Genomic DNA, 21,797 nt, shown 5'->3' with positions numbered 1-21,797 from the left:
AACAACAACAACTTGGATCACAGAGGGTATCAGATATAGCTCAGGAATAAATGAATGGTTGAACTAATGAAGCATTTGGTAGAGTTAGACTATGTCTTAAATGCCGACATGTTACCACTTCTCTCTCTCACCATGTCTTCTCTCTATCTCAAATGCTTTGTCTGCCTTCATATTTTTCTGTGGCCCTTACTCATACCCTACTTCAGTGTCGTCTTTTTCTCTGTCTGATGTTCTTCCCTGACAGTCTCCTCTTTCCAATGCCTTTGTTCCCCAGCTCAAGTCAGGGCAAGACTTGTTACTTATCTATGCTACTTTAATAAAAATATCACAGTGAATGTTTCTAAACAACAAAAAAATGACACTTTTACAGTTTGGTAGTGGTGGTGATTGTGTGCCATGGAATCTGTTCTGACTCATTGTGACCCTGTATAAGGTTTCTGAGGCTGTACATTTTTATGAGAGCAAAAAGTCTCATCTTTCTGTGGAGTGACTGATAGATTCGAACTACTGACATTGTGGTCAGCAGTCCAGTCGGTAATTCACTATGCTACCAGTGCTCCTTTTCACACTTTGTTGTTGTTGTTGCTATGTGCCGTGGAGTCGGAACCGACTCATAGCGACCCTGTACAGGGTTTCCGAGGGTGTAATTCTTTACGGGAGTAGAAAGCCTCCTCTTTCTCCCGCGGAGCAGCTGGTAGTTTCGAACTGCTGACCTTGCGGTTCACAGCCCGAGTCGTAACCACTACGCTACCAGAGCTCCTTAGGGGACTAGAAATCTACATTCAGGGTGCCAGTTCTAAGGGAAAGTTTTCTCTGTTTCTGCCAGCTGTGGGGGCGGGGTCCTTGTTTCTTTTCAACGTCTGTGTGCCTGGCATCCCTTGGAGACCTCCATATATCTTGGCACCGATCTTTCCCTGAGTCTAGGAGGTTTTCGGTGCAGTGATGCCAGACCCAAAGGCACATACTGCTCTTAGCTCTTCCTTCTGATTTTTTCTTACTTTTAACTCTATTTTTCCATGAACTTTTTTTAATTTAAGTTTTTATTGTGAATTGAGTGATCATCGCTTACATGGGAGAACATCAGCTTTACATTCAGTCTATTGTATTTCGTTTCATTGCAATGATTAAAATCCCCTTCATGCATCATCATTCAACAGCATTTGCTTCCATTCCCTCTGTTTTGTTTTTGTATGTACACTGAAGCACACAGGAATATATAACCATTCAAGCAACAAAAGGGCATACCCTGCAAGCCTGCCCCACTGGCCAGCACACAGCCCCTCTCCCTCCTTGAGTCTAGGTCCCCACAGCTTTTTCCATGAACTTTTGAAACTTTCTTGTATATCTCAAAAGAGACTGACTGAAGATACAACTTAATCCTGTAGATTGCATCCGGCCTCATTAACATCATTGTTAACTGTTGTGGAATTGGTTCAGACTCATGATAAACCTGTATGAGGTTTCTAAGGTTGCATTTTTAGGGGAACAGAAAGCCTTATCGTTCTACTTCACAGCAGCTGGTGGGGTCAAACTGTGGACCTGTGGATCTTAGTCCAGTGCTTATTTAACATAGCCCTTCCATTAACATCATTGTTGTTGTTGTTAAGTGCCATCGAGTTGATTCCGACCCATTGCGACCCTATATGGTTTCCAAAGAGCAGCTGGTGAGCTTGAACCACCAATCTTGTGGTTCAAATAACTTTGCAGTCTGACGTATCAGCCCACAGGTTAGAATTTACAGAACATAGGATCATATGTCAGATCCCGAAATGGAGGATACTTACATAAAAATGAGACTCAGGGCCTAGTTAGGTTGACACATATTTGGGGGGAACTCAAGTCAATCCAGAAGGAGATCTGGTAGCATAGTGGTTAAAAGTTGGGCTGTGAACCTTAAGGTCAGCAGTGTGAAACTACCAGCCACTCCGCAGGAGAAAGACGAGACTTTCTGGTCCTGTAAAGATTTACAGCCTCGGAAGCCCTGTACAGGGTCACTATGGGTTGGAACTGACTTGATGGCACTTAACAACAACAAGTCAACCCATAATAGAAACATCCATCTACCTGCTCCTAGAACACTTTTTGTACATCTTTCTTGTTACATCTGCTATCGTATTTCAACTGTAGATTAAGTGAGCTTGTAATATAGTAATTTTGCTCATAAAAGTTGTGTTGACTTACTGCATTATAGATATTCAAATGTGAGATACATTTCTCTTTTCTGATTCAGTCTCCACCTAAAACTCTCTGAGATCTAGGAATTCTTAAGTATTCTGAATCTCTCAGCAATATTTGCTAGTATTAAAGTGACGGATAAGCCCATATATCTTACTGTCATTAGGAAAGCCTTATCATAAACATAATCAGATCATATTTTGTTTGATATAGGAGATCATAGAAATTTAAACATTGGTCAATTTCAGAATCTGGCTACTAGCTATCTCATCTCTGCTTCCTTGTGAGTTCTGGGTAAAATGTTAATGAACTGAAGAGACTGGTTGATCCTCATTTGCATTCAATGCCTCAAATGCTTTAGAGAATAAACCCTAAAGTTTCATTTGAAATAGATTTTCCCCTTATCCTTACTACTTCTTCTTCATTGTATGGATAGAAACTTTTCTGAGGCTATCTTCTTTTTTCTTTGCCAAAAATAAAATCAAAGGGCTAGGGTCATTTAGAAGCATTCATTACACAAATTTCTGTCTTGTGCTGTGTTTTGAATAGCTAAAAATATAACTTGTAAAATCTTAACAGTATAGTTATCATCAATTTGAAACAATAATATGAATTATCAGTTTCATAAGTGATACTCATTTTAAACACACTGAAGTCATTTACTTATAACTCAGTATATTTTAAATATCACATTTGATTAGGCTTACAATGAACCTACTCATTTGATAAAAGTGTGGGCAATACTTAATTCATGCAGTACAAATTAAAAGAAAAAATCTGATTGTTCACATTTTGACAACAGATTCATGCAAACAATCATCAGAGACAGAAAAAGTTTCCATAGGATGCATTCATGTTGGTATTGCATAGGTTTCTCATGTTTACATACATAATTCATTATTAGATGGTATTTCAATAAATAAAAGTTTACAGTTTAAGCCTAGTTAGTCGCTGACATAATGATTCAGAAAACTATGCCTGCCTCTTAAGGCTGTTAAGTCTAAGCAAATTGCAGAAGATGTCCTCATTTAGTATTGACACATATGTGTCTATTTTCATTCTTTTCTGAGCAGACCATCAAAAAATAGTCTTTACACATACAGAAAATATAAAGTCTTTTCTAAAAATAAGGAATCATCTTTTCAAATTTAATAACCAGGTTCCATAGGCTGATCATGGAATCATGGTTCTTTTGAGAGAAAATCCTTTCATTCAGTGGGTTCTGCATCACTTATCTGGACCAAATCTCATGAGTGTCATCTTAAGAGCTCTCCAAAACATAAATCATACCAAATAGGTAGTAAAAAAATGATGGAAGATGATAGGCTGATGTGAATCATTCTTCTTTTTTGACGGTTTACTGTGGTTGTAAGTCATAGAGTCTTGGTTCACTCAACAGAGCTCTTTGCACACGTCTCCATATGTGTCAAGAGGACAAACTGAGACTCAGAAAAATCAGAGAGGATCATAGTACAGAGGACAGCCTGGTTGAAATGCTAGGGATGAACTATCTTCTGCTCTCTCCATGTGATGGGCCTCTTAGGACTGTTTGGACATCTTCAAGACATGGCATCTAATTTCCTACAGAAAGACACATTCAAGAGGACCAAGGAAGAAGTGCTGCCATCTATGACTGGTCGTGGAAGTTACACACTCACTGTACACTCTTCTATTGTCCTCACAGGGCAACTCTGAATCAGAGGGAAGGGACAGTACAAGAGTATACATGGCAGGAAATGCAGGTCATTAGGGGGCATTTGGGAGGCTGGCCGCCACTCCAAGCACAACCTCACTCCTTTCCCTCCCTGGGCTCTAAGTGGAGCAGCCTTACTATTCTCTCCATCTCCCGTTTCGTGCAATCTATTTGTACACTCTTGCAGGTCATGCAGGGAATGGCTGGATTCCCTGTCATTTCTGACCAAGGTAATTGTCTATTGTGCCTGAGTTTGTTCTCCTATTTACTCATGGTGGCGGTGGTCCCTGGAGTCAGTTCAGACTCATAGTAACCCTGTATTGGGTTTCCAAGGTTGTAAATCTCTACAAGAGCAGAAGACCTCATCTTTCTCCTACAGAATGGCTGGTAATTTCGAACTGCTGATATATATGTAACTATGTATGGATGTATATATTATATATATTATATACATATATATATATTATATACATCCATACATAGTTTTATTTTTGTTAAATATCATGGAGTCAATGCTGACTCATTGTGACCCTGTGCAGGGTTTCTGAGGAGCAGTTGGTAGCTTTGAACTGCTGATCTTTTGGTTCACAATCCAGTGCTTATCCTAAAATGCCACACCAGGAGTCTCTCTCTGTCTTTGTGTGTGTATATATATATATATATATAGTTGTTGTTATGTGCCGTGGAGTCAATTCTGACTCATAGCGACCCTGTACAGGCTTTTTGAAGCTATAAATCTTACAGGAACAGAAAGTCTCATCTTTCTCTTGCGGAATAGCTGGTAGTTTCGAACTGCTGACCATAAGATTAGCAGCCTGATTCGTAACCACTACACTACCAGAGCTCCATATATATATATATATTTGTTGTTGTTGTTGTTATGTGCTGTGGAGTCGATTCCAACTCATAGTGACCCTGTACAGGGTTTCCGAGGCTGTAAATCTTTACAGGAGCAGAAAGCCTCATCTTTCTCCCCCAGAATGGTTGGTAGTTTCGAACTGTTGACCTTGTGGTTTGCAGCCCAATTCGTAACCACTACGCTACCAGAGATCCATATATATATGTGTGTGTGTGTGTGTGTGTGTGTGTGTGTTTATACATGTATATGTGGGCTTCAAAGAGTTCATGTAAAAAAATCCATTATCTCCTAACTCCATTTTTTTCATAAACTTTTTAAAGTTCCTTAATGTGTGTGTGTATGTATGTGTATCTGCATGTGTATCTGCATGTGTATTCCTTAGGAAATTCTAAGTAACAGCCAGCATTGAATATTGAAAGCAATGCCTTATTAGAATTTAGAGTAATTCTGAATAGTGTAGTGGTTACAAGTTGGGTTGTTAACTTCAAGGTCAGCAGTTCAAAACTACCAGCCATTCTGTGGGAGAAAGATAAGGTTTTCTGCTCTTGTAGAGATTTATGGCTTCAGAAACCCGATATGGGGTTGCTATGAGTCTGAACTGACTCCAGTGACCACCGCCACCATGAGTAAATAGGAGAACAAGCTCAGGCACTATAGACAATTACCTTGGCCAGAAACAACAGGGAATCCAGCCATTCCCTGCAAGGCCTGCAATAGATTGCGCGAAACAGCTTAGAGCCCAGGGAGGGAAAGGAGTGAGGTTGTGCTTGGAGTGGCGGCCAGCCTCCCAAATGCACCCTAATGACCTGCATTTCCTGCCATATATGCTCTTGTACTTCCCCTTTCCTCTGAATCAGAGATGCCACTCTCCTGGTGTGGCGCAGTAGGATAAGCACTGGACTGTGAACTAAAAGGTCATCAGTTCAAAGTCACCAACTGCTCCTCAGAAGCTCTGTATGGGGTCACTGTGAGTCAGAATCAACTCCATGACATTTAACAAAAACAAAGCTCTCTCTCTATATATATATCCTGGTGTGGCGCTGTAAGCTAATGTGTCAGACTGCCAAGCCATTTGAACTGCAAGGTCAGTGGTTCAGGTTCACCAGCTGCTCCTCAGAAACCGTATACAGAGTCACTATGGGTTGGAACCGACTCGATGGCACTTAACAACAACAATAACATAAATGATATAATACAGTACATTATAGTTACATATGTTTTACATATATATTTGTAAAAATCATATTGCCGGTAGGGTTCCAGCTCATACATGTATGGGTTTATTCCAAACAAAATGTGATTAAGCATATCTCTACTATCAGTGGATGGCTACAGACAAATTCTCTTAGTAATACACTTGTCTTAGTCTAGATGTGTGTGTGTGTGTTATGTGCTGTGGAGTCGGTTCTGATTCATAGCGACTCTGTACAGGGTTTCCGAGGCTGTAAATCTTTACGGGAGCAGAAAGCCTCATCTTTCTCCTGCAGAACAGCTGGTAGTTTCGAACTGCTGACCTTGCAGCTTGCAGTCTGATTCGTAACCAGTACGCTACCAGAGCTCCTTTTAGTCTAGAAGGAGTACCTTAAAAAAAAAGTCTTCGTTTATCATTATGTTATTGTTAAGTGCCTTTTAAACAGTTCTGATTCATAGCGACCCAGTATAGCATTTCTGAGGAGTGGCTGGTAGGTTTGAACTGCTAACCTTGTGTTTAGCAGTCCAATGCTTAGCCTACAGCTCCACACCAAAATGATATAATTTCTCATTTAAAATTTGTCTCTTCTTTGTCTCTGTCCAGTTATCTATTCTAATATTCTTGTTTCTGTGTTCAGCATTTGGCACTTTTATGTATTAGGGAGTATTTGCAAAGCATTTCAAAGCTCTTGGGGGGAGGGGATTTTTGTCTGTTAATACCATTTTAATAAATATGTGCATATTTTAAAAAAAAAGTCTAATTAAAGCATTGGCTTCTTAGGGAATCTGCTGGGCCAATTAAACTCATGGCAGAGAGGTTAGCTTAGAAGTTACGGTGACTCCTACTTAGTATACAAGGATAACAAAAAATTATTGCTATAAATCATAGAATCCTTTGTTAAATAAAAATATCAAAATGTGAAATTATCATTTCTTAATTTATCCTCCATCTAAGTCTATACATTTCTGAAAGTGAGTTTTCCATGTCTCTAACCCTTCCTGAAAGACTTCTGTGCTCTTAGATTTACTCCACATCAAAATATCAGTTTGGGTATTCTCAAGGTTTGAAATATGTTCTGAGTTTTGGGAACAAAAAGAAGCCGGAAGGGCCAAGATCAGGGCTGTAGATTAATAGGACGAGGTTTCCTGATGAAATTCTTGTACGACAGCACTTACTACTCTTAAAGGTGCAGTGCCATATTAGGACAAAAAAAATTGTTGGTACAACTTTCCTGTTTTTTGTTTGTTTGTTTTCCTCACCAATGCAGTATTCAATTTTCTTAAAACTTCTTCATAATAAGTTCCAGTGTTCATCCTGTGTCCTTCAAAAAAACCTATAAAGATTACTCAGAAAACAATTTCTCCATAAACTTCGAAGCTGACCTGTTTGCCTTGGATTTAATTGGCCCAATATACATTCAGAAGCAACTACTTTGATTGGATCTTTATGTTGAAGACACCCTAACGAGAATAAACCAAGTGTATTACATACAGAACTTGTCTGTGATCATCCACTGACCACAGAGACATGTCTAAACATATATTGTTTGAAATAAACCACTGCATGTATGACCAGGAACACTAGTAGCAATACTTTTTTATTTATCCTCTAAAACACACATTATTTGATTTATAGATTGCTGTTTCCATGAGGGTTGATTGCAGATAGAAGCCAAATGAAGTCTTTGACAAGTTTAATCTTTTCTCCATTTATCAAGGTGAGATATATAGTCCATACAACCCTGCCTTGCACCTCTCCTGATTTTAAACCATGCTGTATTCCCTTGTTTCATTTGAACAACTGCCTCTTGGTCTATGCACAAGTTTCACATGAGCACAATTAAGTGTTTTGAGATTCCCATTCTTTGAAATGTCATCCTTAGTTTGTTATGATCCACACAGTCAAGTGTCTTTGCGATGTCAAAACACAAATAAACATCTTTCTGGTATTCTTTGCTTTCAGCCAAGATCCATCTGAGGTCAGCAATTAAGTCCTTCATTCCACATCCTCTTCTGAATCCAGCTTGAATTTCTTACATTTTGTTTTCTAATTCTATGTTTTTGCACATTTCATTATAATACTTTACTTTGTCTTCTTGAGCTGCCCTTTGACATTTCTGTTCAGTTCGTTCCCATTCACTTTAGTTACTTTACACTCAAGAGCAGGTTTCAAAATTTCTTCTGCTATTCATTTTGGTCTTTTCTGTCTTTCCTGTCTTAATGACCTTTTGCTTTCTTCATGTATGGTGTTCTTGATGTCACTCCACAAACTCCTCTTGTCTTTGGTCATTAGTGTTCAATATGTCAAATCTGTTCTTGAGATGGTCTCTAAATTCAGGTGGGAATACTCAAGGTTGTAATTTGACTCTCACAGACTTGTTTTCATTTTCTTCAGCTTCAGCCTGTACTTTCATATGAGCAATTGATGGTCTGTTCCCCAGTCTTCTTCTGACCTTATTTCAACTAATAATTATTGGTCTTCTCTATTGTCTCTTCCTACAGATATAGTCAGTGTGATTCTTGCATATTCCATCTGGCGAGGTCCACAAGTAGAGCCACCATTTATGTTGTGGAAAAAGGACACTTGCAATGAGTAAGTCCTTGGTATTACAAAATTCTACCATGGGCTCTCTAGTGTCATTTTGACCGTACTTTCCAGCTACTGACCCTTTTTTGTTTCCAACTTTTGCATTCCAATCAACAGAAATTATCAACACACCTTGATTGCATGTCTGATCCAATTCAAACTGAAAATATTGGTATAATTCAACAATTTCTTCATCATTGGCTTTGGTGATTTGTGTATAACATTTAAATAATAGTTGTGGTAACTAGTTTCCCTTGTAGAGGTATAGGTATTATCCTATCACAGATATATCCCTTGTATTTTAAGGTAGATCTTGAAATGTTCTTTTGGACAATGAATGTGATGCCATTCCTCTTTAATTTGTCATGACTTGTATAGTGAGTCCTGGTGTGGTGCTGTGGGTTAATGCACCAGACTGCAAAGCCGTTTGAACTGCAGGGTTGGCAGTTCAAGCTCACCAGCTGCTCCTTGGAAACCCTATACAGGGTCTCTATGGGTCAAAACTGACTCATTGGCACTTCACAACAAGTATAGTGAACCATGTGATTGTCTGATTCCAAATGGTCAATACATGGCCCTTTCAGCTCACTTATGCCTAGGATATAAATCTGTATGTGTTCCAATTCATTTTTGATTACTTCTAATTTTCTTAGTTCTGCACTTCATACAGTTCACATTGGGATTGTGGATGAATGTTTTTAACTGTTTCTTCTCATTTTGAGTTGTGTCTTATCTGAAAATGAAGGTCCCAGAAGCTTTGCTCTATCCAGATAATTAAGGTTGATTAGGAGTTGGGCTGCTAACCTCAGAGTCAGCAGCTCATAATTACTGGCAGTTCCATTGGAGAAAGATGAGGCTTTCTGCTCCTATAAAGATTTATAGCCTTGGAAACTCTATAAAGGAAGCGACTCCACAGCACATAACCGCCACCACCACGACTATCACACAGGGTCTCTGCTATTGGAATGTTGTTGTTGTTAAGTGCCATTGAGTAGGTTCTGACTCATAGCAACCCTATATAGGGATTCTGAGGAGCAGCTGGTGAGTTTGAACCACCGACCTTGTGGTTCAAACTGATCTCGCGGTCCTGTGCTTACACTACAGTACAACACGAGTCAGAATACAAGAGCAAAGTAAGTCATTGATATCTTCTGATACTAAATTCCTGAAGGTATTTTGTGTTCACTTTGAGCACTAAATACCCTCAGGAAACGAAAATTTGTTTGGTGTAAGTCATTCTCTTATGCAGATAGTTCCTTTATATGGGTAATTTTAATTTCTATTTGAATCAAAGCACTGGCCTTAACTTCCTCTACCACTTTCCAAAGCAACTGATAAGATGCTTACAGGGGAACTCTACCACTTGTCTGTCAGTTTGTCATACTGTGACGCTGCGATGTTGGAAACTATGTTACTAGTATTTCAAAGGCCACCACCCATGGTGGATAATTTCCAACAGAGCTTCTAGATTAAAATAGACTAGAAAGAAGGACTTGGCAATCTACTTTTTAAAAACTCCCCATGGCTACATAAATAAGTAGCATCATGATAAATGAAAAAAAATCTGAGGGTGCCAACAATTTCCTTTTACTTGGATCCATAACCCATACCCATGGAAGTAGACGTTAAGAAATCAAACACCATCTTACATTGGACAAATCTGCCACCAAAGACCTCTTTGAAGTGTTAAGAAGCAAAGATATCACTTTGAGGACTACGGGTATGCCTGACCTAAGCCATGGTATCTTCAATGGCCTCAAAGTTGGACAAGGACTAAGAAAGATCAAAGAAGAATTGATGCATTTGTATTATGGTGCTGGTGAAGAAAAATGAATCTGGACTTTCAGAATGATAAGCAAATCTATCTGGTAAGAAGCAGACCTACAGTGTTCCTTTGCATTCTCATACTTTGAGGAGGACAACATACTTGGTAAAGGGGAGGGCATTGAAAAAGCAGAGCTTCAAGGAGATGAATCGGCACAGTGGCTCCAACAATGGGCTCAAGCATAGCGCTGGTTGAGAGGATGCCTCAGGACCTGGCAGGGTTTCATTCTGCTGCACGTAGGGTTGCTATCAGTTAGAATCAACTCAACGACATCAACAGCCGCTAACGGGGATTGTGTGGCAACACTGACTCACCTTCAGTTATCCCCACTTCTCTCTCTCAGGGCTTTGAACTTCACCAAGTAGGTGATACAGATTGGCTCAAAACACCAAAACAACAGCAAATCTCCAACTCTCCTTATTCCATACGATTTAAAACAAAATGGATTCCTTTATATTTTAAGTGAAAGGTTCTGAATTTCATTATTTGAAAACAATCAAATCTATTTTTCTCTTAAGAGTAAACAATCATGACCTAATAGTTAAATTCATTCTCAGCCTGGAGGAAATTATATTATTGGAAAGTTTTTACTTTTTTTGAGCTCATTCCAAGGATGCGATTAACAAGGCTTGATTTTGCAGCTATATTTCATGAAGTGTCATTATCCTTCTGCCAGAGCAAACTAATGGATGGCTGGGAGGAATGATACAATTTGGAGGCAATTAATTCTGCTTCAAGTCCCAATTCACCAATGCTAAAGAGCACTTGAATCCTATTTCAAGATTTAGAATACAACTGCCTATGAAATTCAGCCTGAACTTCTCTTCTTCGCAGCTCCATTCTGCATGGGCCTGGTCTTTTGTTCCACTTCTTCTTGGTCCTGTGCTTGTGGTCAATTAGATCAGTGAAGCGGCCACCCCTTGCTGGATTACTGGGAGCCTTGGGCACCTTTATGTGCTGATTTACGGCTTGAAGGGGGCAGCTAGTAAGCTGGTGTTTGAAACTTGCTCAATTTGTCCCAACCACAGCAGGGCTCATGCTGCCATCTGCTTGCAATACTGAAACAGAAACACTCAAGGAATGAGTCTATGTTTGTTTCGGTTACTGATGCAGCTTAGCATACTCTGGACTGGACATGAAATCAGTGAGCCAAAGATGCTTCGTATTAGCTAGACTCCTCCTACAAGGGGGGAACAGCCAGAAATGACTGCTGGGATTACAAAAACATCATCTTCCGTTGATGATTTACAAACACAGCAGAAATTGTTGCTAGGCAGCTGTGGCTAAGAGATGAGGCCTTAAGCCTATCCCTTCCCCTTTTCCTCTGAAAGGATAGCAGTGACTGCACGCAGCCCTCTGGGAGTACTTGAGTTTGCTGACAAAGACAGCAATTTCAGGTCAATTGGCCTCTCCTTCCATCACTTACTTTGGTGGTTTCTAAGCACGTGATGCTCTGGGAAACTCCTGCTTGCTATGCCTCGGTGGTTTCGCATCAAGCTTAGCTGCTTATGAACAATCATAAGCAAACTAGGTAGTATCTCTCAGTCTGCTTTCTCATCTGTATACTAGGGTTGTTGTGAGAATTTAATGCTATGATGATTTTAAACACGACCTGGTACATAGCAAATGTTGGTGGTCATTAGCACTATGGTACTTTAATTCACACTGGGCAATTGGTGAGCCAAAGAAACAGGGGACAGAAACTTTCTAAGTCATATCTTAGTAGAAGACCATCCCAACATCCTCATCTGAAAAAAAAAAAAAAAAGGCAGTACAAGACAGTAATACCTGCATTCCCTGCCTCATAAGACAGTGGTGAGGACCATCTGAAAGAATGTTCTGGAAAACAGTAAAGGTATCATTTAGAATGGAGGTATTGCCATCTGTCATAAAGTCAGCTCTGACTAATGGTGACCCCTAGGCACAACGGAGTGAAATACTGCACAATCTCCAAGATTCTTGGTATGGCATCTTCCAGGACTATACTGGATAGCGGTCTGTTGTGCTCCATAACGTTTTCAGAAGTAGATCAGCAGGCTTTACATCCTAGTTCCTTGTAGTCTGAATGCTCTGCTGTCATGGGCTTTCTGTCATGGGAGACCTTACTGGTATAGCAACTTAGCTATGACATGACTTCTCCATGCATACTGTTCTCTATTCTTGTTGTTGTTGTTAAGTGCCTTCAAGTCAGTTCTGACTCATAGTGATTCTGTATAGGGTTTACAAGGAACAGCTGGCGAGCTTGAACCACTGACCTTGCGGTTTAAAGGACATTGCAGTCCAGCACGTTAACCCACAGCACCATACCAGGACTCCCTCTATTTTTTGTTGTTGTTAAGTGCTGTTGAGTCAATTCTGACCCATAACGACCATGTATAGGGTTTACAAGGAACAGCTGGCGAGCTTGAACCACTGACCTTGCGGTTTAAAGGACATTGCAATCCAGCACGTTAACCCACAGCACCATACCAGGACTCCCTCTATTTTTTGTTGTTGTTAAGTGCTGTTGAGTCAATTCTGACCCATAACGACCATGTATAGGGTTTCCAAGGAGCAACTTGTGAGCTTGAACCACCAGCCTTGCAGTTCAAATGACTTTACAGCCTGACGCATTAGCCCACAGCGCCACACCAGGACTCCCCCTCTATTCTTCTTCTTCTTGTTGTAAAGTGCCATCGAGTCAGTTCTGAGCCGTAGCGATCCTGTATAGGGTTTCCAAGGAGCGACTTGGTGAGCTTGAACCACCGACCTTGTAGTGCAAATCGACATTGCAGTCCAGTGCATTAACCCACAGCACCACACCAGGACTCCCTTTATTCTTAGGGGGTTCTATAAACAACTCTGCCAATTCAGAGTGAGACTAACCCTTCAATCCATCCGTATCCTAAATCCCATTGATCAGCAAATCCATGACTTTCAAAGGCAGCTCTTCCCTACCCATATACCACCGCATAAACAAAGAACTTCCAGAATAATTTCTCTGGTCCAAATCTCTCCTTTGATATATGAGAGTAAGTAAACAATATTGCAATTAGGGTTCCAGTTCATACACGTATGGGTTTATTCCAAAGAATATGTATTTATTTTATCATGTGTCTGTCATCAGTGGATGGCTGCAAACAAGTTCTCTCAGTCATACATTTGTCTTGGTCTCATTAATGTACTTTGAAGGGAAAAAAAAAGAACCAATCAAAAACAATTGCTTATGAGGGGATCTTTCGAACCAGTTAAACTTAAGGTAGAGCGGTCAGTTTAGAAGGTTACAGTGCTTGTTTTATGGTGCCAAAGGCATAATCTTTTAACTTTTCTCAAAGGACAAAGGATGGTCATGAGGGCTTCTTATGAAAAAGTTTATGAAAATGGAAAATTGCATCGGCGGGAACAAAGACCAGGAAAATGGCGTCAGGGAATTTTTTTCATCACAACAGTGCACCTGCTCATTCAAGGATATTCAAGAGTCATAAGGGCTGTCCTATGTGAATTTAATTGGGAAAGCCCTACCCCATCTACCCTCCAGCACTGACCTTACCCTTTCAAGCTCCTTTTTGTTCCCCAAATAATTCAAAGAACATTGAAAAGGAATACAAATTGAGTCCCTCAAGGATGCCAAATTTGTCGTTTTGACAAGATGTAAATTCCAAGTACACAAAAATTCTTCGCGTTTTGACAAGATGTAAATTTAAAGTGCACAAAATTCTTCAGAGAATTAGAGCGATGGAATCGCCACCTTTGAAAGTGTATAGACCTAAATGAAGGCGATGGTGACAAACAGAAACTTCCCTTTTTGATACTTGTGTTTAAGAAAAGTGCCTATGGTCTGTAGCAATACTTTTTGACTGACCTATGAGGTTAAGTTATCTAGATTTATACATTTGTGAAATGCATAGATACACACCCAGCAACAATCCTATGGATCACAATAGTCCAATCCCCAATTGGTTGTTAGAACAGTGCAAGGTTGGAAGCATCCATTGTGCGCAAGGACCAACTGAACGACAGCTAATAAATAAATCTCTAAAGGAAAGCAGACAGACAAATCTGCACAAAATATTGCAATGTAATTGCTGAAGCATAGTGTCATTATAAAGAACGTAGTCATTAAATGGTCTAATGATTTTCCACTGAGGAGACTATAGAAAGGCAATGACGAAAGTATCCTCTCATCATGAGCTCAGAAAGAATCTTCTAGGTAGAAGACCACACTTGTCACAAGAAACTTTATTGTTATATCCCTATTATCCTTCCCCTAATGGCACAGTGTGTTAAGGCACTGGACTACAAGGTCGCTTTGAACCTCAAGGTTGGCGGTTCAAGCTCACCAGCTGCTTGGAAACCCTATACCGGGTCACTACGGGTCAGTATCAACTTGATGGCACTTAACAGCCACAACACCAATCCTCTTTTGGGTTTATCTATTCTGCAGATTTCATATAAATGGGCCCATATACTATTTGTTCTTCTGTGTCTGGTGGATTTTATTCAGCAGAAGGTTTTCAATGTCTATCCATATTGTATGTAGTATGTATCAGAATTTCAATTTTCTTCATGGATGAATAATACTCCATTGTATGGTTATACAACATTTTGTTTATCCATACACTTGTTGATGGACACTTGGGTTGTTTCTGCCTTTTGGCTACTGTGCATATTGCTGCAACGAACATTGGTATATAAGCGTATGTGTGCACTCGCTTTGAGTTCTCTTGGCTGTATACCTAGGAGTGGAATTGCTGGGTACACACCCACCAATCACTCATTGGGAGAAAGATGAAGCTATCTGCTCACATAAACATCTGCAGTCTCAAAAACCCAAAGGGACAGTTTTACTCTGTCTTACAGGGTCGCTGTAAGTTGGAATCTATTCAATGGCAGTGGGGCTATAACAGTTCGATGTTTAACTTTTTGAGGAACAACCAAACCGTTTTCCACAGTGACTACCCTACTTTGCATATCTCCAGCAATGCCTGAGGGTTTGTTTTGCCACATCTTCACCAAACAGGACATTTTCTTCAGATGACTCTGTGGGTCTCTTCATCTATGTTTTGTTTTGAGCTCTCCGTTGCACATGAATTCTTAAAGTCTCTTTTTGTAGATGATTATGTCTTCAATGTCATTTCTTTTGCTTCCTTCTACCCCTACTGGAGAAGTCCTGGTGTGGCACTGTGGGTTAATATGCTAGACCCCAAGGTCCTTTGATCCACAAGATCTGTGGTTCAAACCTACCAGCTGCTCCTTGGAAACCCTATATAGGGTCACTATGGGTCTCAACCAACTTGATGGCATTTACCAACACAACAAGCCCTACTGGATAGAACAGTAGGGGTAAAGATATCTCAGTATGATGGTCAGGGGGTGAATTCAGGGGCAACAAACAATCCCTGCTCCTTAGTTAAGGTAAACAGCTTGTTCTGGTTTTCCTGGGGTTTCCCAATTATAGCAATCCAAAGCCTGGAAAACTCCCCAGTCCCAAGCAAATTGTGATCGTGGTTCACTTTCCTTCAGCACAGGGAAGAGGATATGAGAATAAAATAGTTTATCACTGAGGACTCGATATAAAATCAGCATAAGAAACAAAAAGGCATATGCCTAGGTGACCTTTATTTTGGAATTAGAAGATCTTTTTTAGGTCACGCTACTATTAGCCAAAACACAAGCAGTTCAAACCCATCCAAAGGCACCTCAGAAGACAAGTCTGGTGATCTGCCTCTGCAAGCTGTGGAGAACAGCTCTAGTCTGACACACACGTGACCACCTTGAATTGCAATTGACTTGATGGCAGTTAACAACAACAATAGATCCGGAAGTCCCTGAGTGGTACAGTTAGCCTATTTAGCTGCTAATTGGAAGGGTAGAGGTTGAAGTCTACCCAGAGATACGCCAGACGAAAAGGCTGGTGGGCTACTTCAAAAAAAACTACCCATTACAAACTGTGTGCAGCATGGATCCCCTGTGACAGACATGGGGTCACCGTGAGTTAGAGTGTACTCTATGGTAATTCTTTCTATATTTTCTTTCATTCTGTAGGTCAGAATCTCTTGAAAGACGTTTTAAAACCAATTGCTGGGTCCACCCCAGAGTTTCTGATTCCACAGTTAGTTCAGGATGGAATTGAGAACGTGCATCTCAACTGTTTCTGGACCTTCTCTGAAGAAAAGTGCATGATTCCTTTGACTGCATTTATGCTGGAACCATCTTGCCACTAAGGCTGACCTTGTACATGCCGGTTGAGTCATTTTATTCATGCGTAAGTCTTTATTGTTCAGAAAGAGAGAGTGAGAGTGATAGACCAGCATCAGTGCTCTCATTGATTAATGAGCCCCCTGCTGCCCTGTGCCTTCAGGATACTCTGGCATGCAGCTTTTGCCCCCAGAGCCCTGCATTTGGAGGAAAGAAATAAGAGGTCTCTTTAGAAAGTCTCCAAGGGCTAAGGCTCGAGGGGTTGGGCAAGGCTACAGATCAGTGGAGAAATACCAACCTGACCCTCTGCAAACTCCCAACAAAACCTTTTCTTGAGTGATTAGCCCCGGAGAAAGGTGATTTGTTAAAGCTCAGGGTTCACCGCTTTTGTGTCTTGGGCCTAGGACATCTGGCAGGAGCAAGAGGGCTCTCTGATAGTGGGCTTGAGCCCCCATTCTCATCCACTGGACTGTGCATCATTGAAACACTGGCTACTCATTCTCATGCTAATCCGTGAACTCAGAGAGCAGATGTGAACCATTTGGTTCTGTTCTTGCTCACTTGTAAAGAACGAATGGCACTTTTTTTAAAGGGAAGGGCAGAGTTGGGCTGAAAGCAGGGTGAAGGTAAAGGGGGGAGGGAGACAAGGAGTGGAATGGAGTGGATTCCAGAAAGAAATAGAAGTTTCCTTGAATGATTTTCTCTCTTGGTGGGCCACAGCGTTGCAGTTTATGTTAACTCCAGCCAAACCAATATAAGGGAGGAAATTCAAATTAATAGTTGAGTAATGGAATAAATCCAACTTTGGATACAAACAATATTTATATATAATGCAAAGAAGGAAAAGCATAGACGATTCTGCCCAGCAAGGTCCAATCAATCTTTTTCTCTCAGCCTTAGGCAAAAGCTTTGACTTCTGGGACAAGGAAACTTTACTCTGGACCCAAACATTTGCTTGAATACTTTAATTCTTCTTTTGTTTAGGGTGTCATTCAAGAACTGAGAGAAGTTGAGGTGCAAGTTTAAGTGACATCATTGGAAAAAGGATATCTATATTTCTATATTCATATCTATTTTTCTACTGATAGAGAAATATATATGGATATATGGAGAGAGGAACAGATAAATAACTTCTAAGCTGTCAGGCATTTAATACTGTTATTTTTCAGTGGTTCACTTGACTAAAGTGCCTATATTATTGATGAAATTGTAAATCTGTTAATGGCAACATTGATTCAGTGGAATATCTAGATTTGTTTCCTCCACTGTCATCTGGGAAATTCTTAGAAAATAAGACTTATGATACATTTACTAATGCCAGACTATCCCACTTGCCCAGGATTTGTGGCCTATTTAATTCATGCCACAGACACAGGCTGACATCTGCAAAGCATGCCAACTTAAATTGTTTACAACTCTCACCCAAATATTCTCTCCATCCCACCCACTAACATCACTCACTTTAGCAGTTAGATCGTATCATTAGCCTCAGCATGTTAAGTGGTTGAACTCCACTTCCCACCCTTGAAGCATTTTTGGTGTTGTGAAGTGCTGTCGAGTCGGTTCCGACTCATAGCGATCCTTTACAGAATTTCTGAGGAGCGGATGGTGGGTTTGAACCAACAACCTTGTGGTTAGTGGCCCAGTGCTTATCCTACAACTACACACTAGGGCTCCTTTCTAGAAGTCCTTTAAACAAGGATTGTCTTAACTTTACCAGTGACAAGAATGATCTGGACTCCCTCAGTTCTCCCCTAGAGATGCTGGTTCAACAGATAGGGGGAGAGACAGATTCTTCTCGGCTTCCTAACAGGTCCTCCAGCTATGTTTGAGCAACAGAAAAATCGGGGTCACATTGTTCAAAAGTGTATGTGTGTAGGTAATGTGTGGGGTGAATCAAATTCTACTATACAGGTATTCCCCATGCTATCTGAACGTAGAACCTTTCTATGAAACATTTTGTAAGCTGAAATGGTGTAAAACCAAAAAGCAATTACTATGAATTTAAATGGGAAACATTTTTTGAGGGTTCCCAACCTCAAAAAATAACCTATCAAATCAAACCAAACAAACATAAAACCTAAAATAACGCTAATATATGGTGTTCAACAACACGATTAGAAGCTATGGCAGCTTGATGCTGAGATAATGAGTGTTTTTCCTAGGAAAGGAACTTGGCAACACCGCTCTCACTGCTGGGATTGGGGCAAGAGTGCTGCCTCTAACAGCTCATTCCAAAACAAACACTGAAAGTTAGTTCTCACCTATATTTCTTAAAAGCAACAATCCTCTTTAGATTCCTTCCAGTTAGCGTAATGCACGTCTTTCATAAAGATGAAATCATATAAAGCGAACTTTCGAAAAGTGGGGGATACCTGTATAACTGTGCTGCATGCCCTCTGCTCTAGGTCTTCTCCCTTCATTTGTGATGTTGCCTTTCTTTGCAGTGTAGGTGTTTGGGAGATCATCTTTTACCTTTGATACCTGAAATGCCTGCTCTCACTTTACTGTCATCACCTGGAATTCTTGTCTATTTGTTTCCTGATGTCCCCAGGAAGTGGCTTCTTCTAGACCTCACTCCATGTTTAGGAGCAGAGGCATAATGACCTTTGTTATTTGTTATGGATTGAATTATGTCTCCCTAAAAGATTTAGTGAGGTTCTAATCCTTGGTACCCGTGAAAATGAACTTGTTTAGAAATAGGGTCTTTGAAGATGTTATAAGTTACGTTAACATGAGGTCATAGTGGAGCAGGTTAGGCCCCAGTCCTACATGACTTATAATAGAGGAAATACCCAGAAACCAGGAGACAGAGGAAGGATGCCATGGGATGTCGTAGCAGCAAGTCAAGGACTACTTGGAGCTACCAGAAGCCGAGAGAGAGGCAGGGAATAGGTTCTTTCTCAGAGCTTCAGAGCTTCAGAAGGAACCAACACCTCCAATACCTTGATTTGGACTTCTAACCTTCAGAACTGTGACAAAACTCATTTCGGGTCTTATTACATGCACAGTGGAATTTTGTTACAGCAGCCCTAGGAAATGAACACAGTGATTAATTTCTTCAGATTTTGCCACTCAATTGTCTGGGAAGATGTGAACCCCCCCCAAAAAAAAAATGACTTGTGACCCTAATAATTTAGTGTGTCCATCAGCATCCATTCCACTGTGTGGATCATAACAAACTATGAATAACATTGTAAAGAATGGAAATTCCAGAATATTTAATTGTCCTCTTGCAGAATCTCTCTATAGAACAAGAGTCAGTCATTCAAACAGAATAAAGAGATACTTATAGTTGTTGTTAAGTGTTGTCGAGTCAGTTCCAACCCATACTTGGTGGTGGTGGTGGTGATGTGCAGTGGAGTCAGTTCCAACGTATAGTGACCCTGCATAGGGTTTCCGAGCCTGTACATCTTTATGGGAACAGAAAGCCCCATCTTTCTCCCATGGAACAGTAGGCAGTTTCAAACTGCTGACTTTAAAGTTAACAGCCTGACTCATAAACGCTACCCTACCAGAGCTCCTTAACCCACACTTAGTAGTTTAAAATCAGGAAATGTGGGCATTACAGTTGTATCCTTTTATCCTACTTATTCAGTCTGTATGCTGAGCAAATTATCTGAAGAATTAGACTATATGAAGAAGAACATAGCATAAAGAATGGGCGAGGACTCATCAACCACCAGCGATACGTGGATAATACAACCTGAAAGTAAAGAGGACTTCATCTCTTAGTGATGAAGATGAAAGAACAAAGTCTTCAATATGATTACATCTCAATGTACAGAAAATAAAAATCTTCACAACTGGCCTAATAAACATGATGACAAATGGAGAAAAGATTGATATGATCAAGGATTTCATTTTATTGGGATCCAGCCAATGTTCATGGAAGCAGTAGTCAAGAAATCAAATAACAAACTGCATTGGACAAATTTCTTGCAAAAGACCTATTTTAGCCTTCTGAGTTGGGACATTCCCATTTGAAAAGACATATAGACCAACCCAGAACTGCTGGGAGAACAGAAGAGTCTTATTGAAAAAAGACCTCCAGATAAATAGCATACTGTTTGGCTGTTTGAAGATCAAGCAAGCTGTTTGCTTTGGAGGCATCAAGGAAAGAAAAGTCAGGCTATCAAGGAAAACCCCCTTCTAGGACTGAAACCCAAAGGAAACCACAAGAAATATAATGTGCTTGCTGGTGACCTCCTGGATCTACTTGTGAGGGAAAGTGGGGGAAATTCAGCAATGAAGATATGTGCATAGTTTTGCCATGTTCCATTGGTACCCATTGACCTTGAGATGAGAGAGAGAAGAGAAAGGGTTGGCTAGTCTGAAGTTTAGGAAAATGCGTGAACTCCTGTGTCCATGGGTATTGTCCCAGCCCCTGAGGGATAGGCTGAGAGTGAAGAGGCCAACTGGTCTGAAGTGTAGGGAGGTGTGCATAAACTCCCAAACTTTCGGTGAGTACTCATTTGACCTAGCTTGGATCGCTAGTTGACCAGAACTTGAACCATGGAAGATAAATATGTTTGATACTGAAAACAAGTGCAAATTGCTACAATTTGACAAACTAGACTTTTGTCTATGAATGCAGTGACTCCAAATTCCAACTAGAATGGATGAATTCTTCATATCAAGTAAAAAGCTTGTTTCTTCAGTGTATTGGATAGATAGGGATGAAACATTTAGACATTGGCTATTGAAAATTGGGGAAGGTGGGCCACAAAGGCATGAAGTGGCTGGTTTACAGGCTTTCATGAGTATGCTTAGATGCAGAATGAGGGGGACAAAGGAGAGACATAAAGAGAGGAAAGAATAAGAAAACAAGATCCTTCAATATGCTGCTTACAAGAGATACCAAAAAGATGGAAACAGACTAAATACCCATCAACTAAAGAATGGCAAAACAAACTGGTACATACATACAATGGAATAGTACAAAACACTGAAGAACAACGAAGAATCTGTGAAGCACCTCACAACATGATTGAACCTGGAGCACATCATGCTGAGTTAAGAAATCAGTCAATCACAGGTATTTTATGACACCAACGTTGTAAAAAGTTAAAAAAAGAAAATGTTTTTCTTGATAAAATAAATAATCTATGATGGTTGTGGTGGGGTGTAGGGAAAATTATTCATGGGTTAGATAATAGAAGATGAAGGTTAGCAGAGGAAAGAAGAAGGTAGCAGGAGACAGGGAGGAATGCAAAGATAAAGTGAATAGAGGTAAATACTGTGAACTCTTGGTACGTGGAGGGGATTGCAATCATGTAATGAAGCAAAG

Source organism: Chrysochloris asiatica, unplaced genomic scaffold, assembly GCF_000296735.1.
Source record: "Chrysochloris asiatica unplaced genomic scaffold, ChrAsi1.0 scaffold00054, whole genome shotgun sequence".
Taxonomy (NCBI): domain Eukaryota; kingdom Metazoa; phylum Chordata; class Mammalia; order Afrosoricida; family Chrysochloridae; genus Chrysochloris; species Chrysochloris asiatica.
The sequence above is the reverse complement of the archived record's forward strand: the minus strand, read 5'-3'. Positions refer to the sequence as shown.